This window comes from Rutidosis leptorrhynchoides, chromosome 3 (assembly GCF_046630445.1).
Source record: "Rutidosis leptorrhynchoides isolate AG116_Rl617_1_P2 chromosome 3, CSIRO_AGI_Rlap_v1, whole genome shotgun sequence".
NCBI classification, from domain to species: Eukaryota; Viridiplantae; Streptophyta; class Magnoliopsida; order Asterales; family Asteraceae; genus Rutidosis; species Rutidosis leptorrhynchoides.
The window spans coordinates 385,502,476-385,512,500 of NC_092335.1; positions in this window are offsets into that span (position 1 = coordinate 385,502,476).

The following is a 10,025-nucleotide window of genomic DNA, read 5'->3' on the forward strand; positions in this document are numbered from 1 at the left end:
TTTCGTAATTCTTGAAAACACCTCAATCGGGAGGATGAACCAACCGCACTTCATTTACGGAAGAAAAGATTGATGCGTATAGTTATGCACCTGAAAATTTTTGGAACCTGTATAAATGTTTAACACGTATCTGTGCTAACTTCTTTGGCATTGTTATTTTCGAAAATAACAACACAATTTCTTTTCAAATTAGCCAATTTTGTGACAGCTCCAGCAAATCAACTTCAAGTTATTTATTCGAATAAACCCTATTATAAAGATTACCCCTTCATCATCGTTACCGGGGGACCGTTTATATTCCACCACATTAGCATTAAACTTACCAGCAACTTCACTACTCATTGACTTAAGTCTCTCTGAAGAATCATTATATTTGTTCATTAAAACCCTATCATATACTTATCCGCATCTTATAATGAGAATTACCATACCAATTACCGGGAATCAACAATCAGTACTTTGAAAACTCACAGCATGTCTACAACAACAGTTATATGTATACATATAACATTTATCTCTTAGAATTATGATCTTCCATCCTAAATTTCGGAAAAGCACTCTATTCTACAAATCAGTTCTTCAAATGTTGAGAAAGCTGATAAAGCAACGAAAACTGTTGATGACATTAATAGTTAAAAGTATGAAGATAAAGAAAGGAGTGTTGAAAACACTCAATAGAAAAATTTAGTACCGAAAAGCGAATTATGTGAAACCATAAAGGAGACTCTGAATGAATTACAAGGACTAAACTTGTACATAAAGAATCCTGATGATTCTGTTCGGATGAAATTTTTAGCGAATACCTTGCTCCTTAATCGCTCTAAATCATCGTGAATGAATATCTTCATCACAATTTAATTCTAAAGTCCTAAGATATCATCGTATCTTTCATTATAAATATCCTTAATATTTCTGAAGATATCTTCATAAATATTCTTGTCCGATATTAATTATCTTTCCGCTCTATCTGTGTTATATCATAAAAGAAAGCTATTTTAGTTTCTAAATTCTGAAAAATTCGAATATGAATGTTTTTGAAGTAGTGTTGGGAACTGAAGCATGAGTTAGTATAATATAATGACACTTGATCAACGTGATTATATTACAGTAATTCATGCTGAGTTTCTAATGGAACGTGATGATTCAAAGAACATACCGTCATCATGTGTCATTTACACGACTCTGACATTCTACTCAATCTCTAAACATATTAAGAACATATCTTCTTGATAGTTCTATCTTTCCGGATATTCTGGTAATTTACCAAATAAAGATCGTGCCATTACGATTTTCTTCTTAAAACATTAACTATGTTCATCCAAAACTTCATATCTACGAATTCTGGACCATTATTCGCTTGACTCGCGAACGGGAAGAGAAAACGAAAGCCTGAAACTCCGAAATATAATGGAGAATATAAAGCCCGATAACAACCCCGAAACTACAAACCGTGTATATCAATGCGAATAGCAATATAAAGACACGGGAGAATGAAAAATACTATAACCCCAAGGTAATAGTAGAAGAAAGTAACTTCCTCCGGTAGTAGATGAAAAAGAAGAATGACAGATATAAAAGTTAAGAGTATATCAAGGATCAGAACGGGATGGAGCATATTGACGAATGTCTTAAAGTATGAATTGAGGAGAAAGAATAAAAGGTGTGAGTTGTGGAAAATGAAGAAACGAAGGGGGTATATTTATAGTGAAATATCCGACAAAGCAATCGAAACAGATTATTGCATTTAATCAAAGAAGATCCTAATTTTCTTAATCGCCGAAGAACCAAATCTTATTACAAAGATTTTCTTTAAATTCCATGAATCCCGGAAACCAATCATAACTACGTCATCGGTTAAAACGAATATACGTTTACTCATTTCACTTTTTTTGCGATAGCTTCACTTATACTCTTCGTGTAATCAAATTGTTTTATCTATATTACCCAATGATGATAAAATTCTATTTATCAATTCATATTCTTCATGAAAACATTTTTATAGTTAGCCATGACGACCTCGATAAAATTTCGGGACGAAATTTCTTTAATGGGTAGGTACTGTGATGACCCGGAAATTTTCGACCAAATTTAAACTTTAATCTTTATATGATTCCGACACGATAGGCAAAATCTATTAATTTGAATCTCAAAATTTTTGAACTATTCTATGTATACATTTGACCTTTGACTATTTCCGACGATTCACGAAAAATTGGATGTAAATATATATATATATATATATATATATATATATATATATATATATATATATATATATATATATATATATATATATATATATATATATATATATATATATATACATACATACATATATATATATAGATATATACAAATATAAAAAATAAGTACATTTATAATATTTTTAAAGATTAATAATGTATACTTTAATCAATTGAATTAATTAAAATATAAAATAATATATAGAGTAATTAAGTTGATGTTGAAATAAATATTATATGACTTCTATATACAATTAATATTACATGAATATTGTAAAATACATAAAATGTATATATATTAAATATAAAAGACATGTTAAAAAAATTTCATAATTAATAAATTATAATATTAATATATTAAATGTAGTAACAGGTTTGAATATAATTGCTATATTATCATTACATTTATTAAAATAAATATTAATAGTAAAATTAGTATTAATAAAATAATTACATATAACATGAAGATAAAATTTAATATGAATAAATTGTTATGTTATTAATATTAATATTATTATTATCAGTAATAATACTAATACTATTTTAATTAATATATTATTAGTATCATTAATAATATATTTATTAACATTCTTTTTATGTTGTCATTATTATTAATATCATTATTAAGTATTATTATTATTACTTATGTCATATTTCTAATTATTATTAATTACTAATATTAATTACAAATGTTAATTATAAATCTGTTGTAGCAGATTCGCCATCCCTATCTGGTTAATTTTTTCTCCTTTCTTCTCTTCATGATTGAACAACCTTCTGTCCTTTTGTCTGGAATTGGTTATCAAAGTCTTTAAAATTGTACGAAATCTGTTTAAGATCTTTTTCGAATTTCTTTTATTCGTTCCAATTGATTTCCTTGTCTACAAATTAGTGACCAGTCGAAATCAAACCATATTACATACAAAATTGATTATATCATTGTTACCAGCTCCAATTATTCTATCACCCTACTACTACCATCCCCAATCTCACAACCAAACCCACTCTTCTTTCTTTATTTCTTGAACTAATCCGACTCCTTGATAATCACCATGTACAACCGCCACCCTATCCATCACCACCCCATGTACCAAAAACCATTACCACTAAGCTTCATCTCTCTCTTTTCTATCTCTCCACTTTCTTCTTCTTATTAGTAACCCATTAAGATCATCAATGTTGCGTTCTATACCTGCTATCCCTCCGTTTTTATTCAAACAACCAAACAAGAAACAACCCCTAAAGATCATCCTGTTGTACGATATTTTCGTTCATGTTCAAAGCCGGTTAATACTTTAAATCCCTAAATGTTTCTGCTCGAGCCATAAAGGAACCAAACATTGCGTGTTCATTCTTCTGAGGAGCAGGTAACGTAAAAAAAAAGAGTTTAATAAGCTTCTAGTTAAGTCTTTACAAATAGAACACTACTGATATTAATATACAATACGTGGGACAAACACAAGACTATGGCCGACATATTGGAATGTAATTAGACTTATTTATATTAAAGGAACATATTTTTGCTAGTGGGATGTTAAAGATTATATATTGTAGGGTCACCACATAGGAAAATGAATTAGATGGATTAAAAATTTCAAACGGGATTTTGGTTATCATATTAGGCCGATGCAAATCTAGTCAGATTATGGTGCAAATTACGAATCTCAACAGCCATAAAGGTGATGGTTCAAATACGTTGATAATTAAAATACGACAATATTAATGATGATTCTGATGTTGCATTAAGATGATGATGATGAAAGGATATATGATAATATGGTAATGAACCGATTGGTGATGATGAAATTCGATAAAGAGAGGTAGACTAAGATGATAATGAGGGTATGATTTATGACCTATCATTATGATATGATGAAGATTAGGGTTAGGATTATGATTATATTGATTAGGATGATAATTGTTTAGGGATATGATGCTGTATTAATATGATTTAGTTGACGCTCGATCTTGCTGTTTCCATCAAGACCCATTTATGAAACAATGAACGATGATGACCGTGGAAGATGACGACTTAGATGTGATGATGAGTTTGATGATGACTGACGAGGAGCCAAAAGTCCCTTCTGTTGTTCCTGTCTACGATTTCCCCTAATCCACTTAATTCACGATTTTGTTACTTAATATTAAATTGATTTTTGGGCTTGAGTAATTTGTTCATGGACTTAATTGGCAATGAATTGTTGGACCTGGTACAAAAAAAATTGGTTTAGGTTTAAGTTAAATGGGTTTTGATTTGTAGAAGGTGAAGGAGAAACAGATGGATTGAATGGGTAAATAAAATGAATATGGAAATTAGAACAGAAAAGCAAGGCATAGCAGATGGCTTAGGATATTGTTAGGTTAGCATGAGGTCTTGAGGTCGAACCCTGGTAGTGGCGGATTTTTTTTAAGCACATCTTCAAAGGTTGTAATAATTATTATTATTATTATTATTATTATTATTATTATTATTATTATTATTATTATTATTATTATTATTATTATTATTATTATTATTATTATTATTATTATTATTATTATTATTATTATTATTATTATTATTATTATTATCATTAATATGAAGATAATAAAATTTATTATTATTTTCTTTAGTATTAATATTAGTATCATTTATTTTATCTAATCATTAGTATTATTAATATTATTATTATTATTATTATTATTATTATTATTATTATTATTATTATTATTATTAATATTATTATTACTAACATAAGCATCATTATAAACAATATCATTATTATTATTAGTAATATCATTATTAATAAAGTTATTATTATTATTATTATGAAAGCAATATAAATTATTATTATTTTCGTAAATATTAGTATTAATATCTTTTTATGAATAACAGAAGTGTTAATATTGACATAAGTAATATTATTATCACTGATCATTATCAAAATGAGTACAAATAGATATTCGTATATAAAAATTTCATTACTATAATATTAGTAATACATATCACCATATAATTTTTTTTGATACTAATTAAGTTATATAAGATATCAATTGATATATATAAATATATTTTCATTATATAAAAACCCTAGTATAAGTTTTTATTTATAACCTGTTATAAAGAAAGATAAATATTAGTATATATAAAATATACAATTTAAATAGATTAAATTTAATTAAATAACATACAATATAACAAACATATTATTAATATTAATTTATATAAACTCGCTCGATTACAATTATACTTGTTAATAGTTATACAAATGATATAGGTTCGTGAATCCGAGGCCAACCCTGCATTGTTCAGTTTTGTAATATGTATTTTTACTACAAAATACATTATGGTGAGTTCATTTAATTCCCTTTTACTCTTTACATTTTTGGAACTGAGAATACATGCACTGTTTTTACAACTGCTTTATTAAATACTTTTGAAATATATTTTGAACTGCGAATGCATGAAATGCCTTTATAAATGTTTGACGAGATAGACAAAAAAAAAAATATTCCTCGAATGAATTATGTGGACGTGATAATTTCCACTATTGAATTATGTGGACGTAATAATTGCCACCATTGAATTATGTGGACGTGATAATTGCCACCAATTGATATGAATATTTTTCCCCTATGCTTGGTAACCTAAGAATTAGAATTCGGGTATGGCCCTAATTCACGCGAATCCTAAAGGTAGCTACCGGGTTTGACACCCCCACCCAGAATGTTCACTAGACGGAAGGGCTAGTGGGCGTGGTGTTTAGTACTTCGAGGTTTATATATTTATACAGACGAGATGTTCTGTTTTGGGGATATTATTATGCGCATTATATGTTAAGGTCGGTTACCAAGCCAAGTATTGAAAGCTATGAAAGTTATGAAAGAAAAGTGAATGTTATGTACCGAGAGAATGATTTTTATACACAGGTTATGTGTATGATATTTTGTACACGAGATATATGTACGATTTATTAAGCATTTTGAGAAAAATGATTTCGTACACGAGATATGTGTACTGTATTTAAAAGAATTCGCATGTACATTACAGGTGGGTATAGGATTCGGGCCCATTTGTACCATGCATCATTTAAATCTTGTGGTCTATCAAAATGATGAATTTTATTGTTTTATGATAAACTTATAAACTCACCAACCTTTTGGTTGACACTTGAAAGCATGTTTATTCTTAGGTATGAAAGAAATCTTCCGCTGTGCATTTACTCATTTTAGAGATATTACATGGAGTCGTTCAAGGCATATAGAGGTCTGTTCATCGCGATGGTACCATATGTTATTGTATTCGTTCGGAAGATTTTGGACGGGGTATGACACAACAAGCCCCATCCAAAGTACCAGATGCTTTAGTACTTCGAATTTATCATGTCCGAAGGGAGTTCCGGAATGATGGGGATATTCTATATGTATCTTGTTAAGGTCGGTTACCAGGTGTTCACCATATGAATGATTTTTATCTCTATGCAATTTGCGAAATGCCTGATATGAGATGTATATCTATGAGAAATGAAAATGAAAATATTGTGGTCTATTAAAATTATGGAAATGATCGATTATGATAAACTAATGAACTCACCAACCTTTTGGTTGACACTTTAAAGAATGTTTATTCTCAGGTATGAAAGAAATCTTCCGCTGTGCATTTGCTCATTTTAGAGATATTACTTGGAATCATTCATGGCATATTTCAAAAGACGTTGCATTCGAGTCGTTGCGTTCATCAAGAATATTATTAAGTTATTTATAGTTTGGATATAATATGAAATGGTATGCATGCCGTCAACTTTTGATGTAAAGAAAGTTTGTCTTTTAAAAACGAATGCAATGTTTGTAAAATGTATCATATAGAGGTCAAATACCTAACGATGTAACCAAATGTAATGTATTCATTCAGATGGATTAGGACGGGTCGTTACAGGTGGTATTAGAGCAGTGGTCTTAGCGAACCAGGTCTTGCATTAGTGTGTCTAACTGATAGTTGTTTAGATGCATTAGTGGGTCTGGACTTCGACCGTGTCTGCATGTCAAAAGTTTTGCTTATCATTTAGTGTTGAAATTTTTTTTGCTTATCATCCTTAAAGTCTAGACACGTCTTACTGCCTCTATTGCATAGATAGTGTATAGATAAATTCATATCTTAGCGTATCTATTACTGTTACCTTTGCCTGACAGCTTCCGTAGATTCCTCCGTAACTTATGGGATTTTAGTATTATATATGCATATGTAAATTATGTATTGCAGGGTACTAATCTACATCCTATAATCTATTTCTTATCAAAAATCCTTCATCTGATCGTACGAGATGAATCCCTCAACCAGTTCGAGTCCCTCAGATTCCGATAGCTATTCCGATAGTTATTCCGACAGCTATTCTGACATGAATATTCACCTAAGCTCCAAAGGCAGTGTAAATGAAATGGATCAACCAAACTAGTCATCTTCAATTCTGGATGAATTAGGGATGGGTTCGTAGATGACTTAACCGATGAAGACACGAAGAAGGCGATTCTTTCCATCCACCACATTCCTCTCTTGGCGAAGAACCTGAAGCATTTACCGGCGAACCCATTCGAAACACCATTTCCACACTCATTTCCAGAGTATTTCGCCACGATTATATTCTATCTAAAATTCTAAACCTTATTCATCCGCTCGTTCCGACTGACAATCATCCTAGAGCAATGGAAGAAGTCAATGAGATTCACGCTCGAGTAATAAATTTGGAGAATATGGTGCAAAACTTACCAGCTTCAACAACACCACCGGCACCAACAGTACCACCAACATCGACACCAGTACCATCAACAATCCATGCCTCAACATCTCATTCTGTACCTCGATTATAATCATCATACTACGTATCGTTCTACATCAATTATCTTCGTTTGACATGGCAATTATGTAATCTCTAATGTTTTAGAGATTATATATCCTTGTTCTAACAGTAAATCAAATAAGTCTAATATCATATTGACTCATTAAATCCATGATTACATCTGAAGAAAATATATATGTATATATATTTTCATAAAGATTGTAATTAAAAATTCTTTCGTACAAACTGTTAATGGTGAAAATATTTTAACGGGTAGGTAATACCCGAGGAATATTTAGATTTTACATTAATAAGTTACACTGTACATTCTTTCAAATCTAATTCAACAGTCATTACTATCCTATTTACAGCCACCGATATACGTATCCGTTCACCACAGAATAACCATTTTCATTCAATTTCATATTTGGATTTTGATCTATCAGAATTTAACAAGTGGCATAATGAAGAAAACATTGGACAAAATAAAATTTGTTAGAAATAAACGAATTAACTATGAGAAATTCTATTAAGAATTCACGCTAACAAAATCCTAGCTAACTGTTCCTAGCTAACTGTTAATTCCTTATTACATTTATTTATCGCAATTTTAATTCTCGCAATTTTATTTATCGTCATTTAATTTCTGTTATTTATTTTACGCACTTTAAATATCGGGACACGTATACAAGGTTTTGACATATCATATCGACGCATCTATATATATTATTTGGAATAACCATAGACACTCTATATGCAGTAATGTTCGAGTTACCTATACAGGGTTGAGGTTGATTCTACAATAATATATATACTTTGAGTTGTGATCGAGTCCGAGACATGTATACAATGGGTCACGAATACGTATTAATTAATTTGAATATTATATATTATACTATATATAAATTATTGGATTACTAATTGTGGACTGCTAACTGTGGACTGCCAACATTGGACAATTAAAATGAATTAAAATATTGATTATAATACATGAAACTAAATAATTCTTCAAGTTGACACTTGATTTCATGTTAAACCTCATTTGTATCTTGACAATTACAATCTGCGTTCAAACCTTTCATGATTCTTGAAAACACCTTAATCGAGAGGATGAACCAACCGTGCTTCATCTACGGAAGGAAAGATTGATGCATATAGTTATGCACCTGAAAACAATCGAAACCTGAGTAGACGTTTAACACGTATCTGTGCTAGCTCCTTTGGCGTTGTTATTACCGAAAATCACTTTGCAATCCCTTTCCAAAGTAGCTAATTTTGTCACAGCTCCAGCAAGTCAACTTCAAATTTCCATTCGAATAAACCTTATTATTAAGATTACCCCATCATCATCGTTACGGGAGAATTGTTTATATTCCTCCACATTAGCAGTAAACTTACCAGCAACTTCATTACTCATTGGCTTAAGTCGCTCCGAAGAACCATATTACTGTTCATTAAGACCTTATCGGATATTCATCCGTATCTTATAACGAGAATTGTCATACCAATTACCAAAAATCAGCAATCAGTATTTTGAATCTTGTAACGTTTCTACATCAACAGTTATAGGTATACATATAACATTTATCTCTAAGAATTATGACTTTTCATCTTGAAATTCTGAAAAGCACCCAGTCGGCGAATCAATACTCTAAATTTTGAAAAGTTGAATGAAGCAACAAAAAAACTGAAGACTGCCTTAACAGTCAAAAGTTTAATGATAAAAAATGGAGTGTTGGAAACACTCAATGGAAAATTTGTACTGGAAAAAAATGGATTGAGCAAACCATGAAGGAGACTCTGAACAAACCACAAGGACTAAACTTGTACATAAAGAATCCTGATGATTCTGTTTCTGATGAAATCTTTAGCAAATATCTTACTCCTTAACCGCTCTAAATCATCATGAATAAATTTCTTCATCACAATTTGATTCTGAAATTCTAAGATATCATCTTATCTTTCTTTA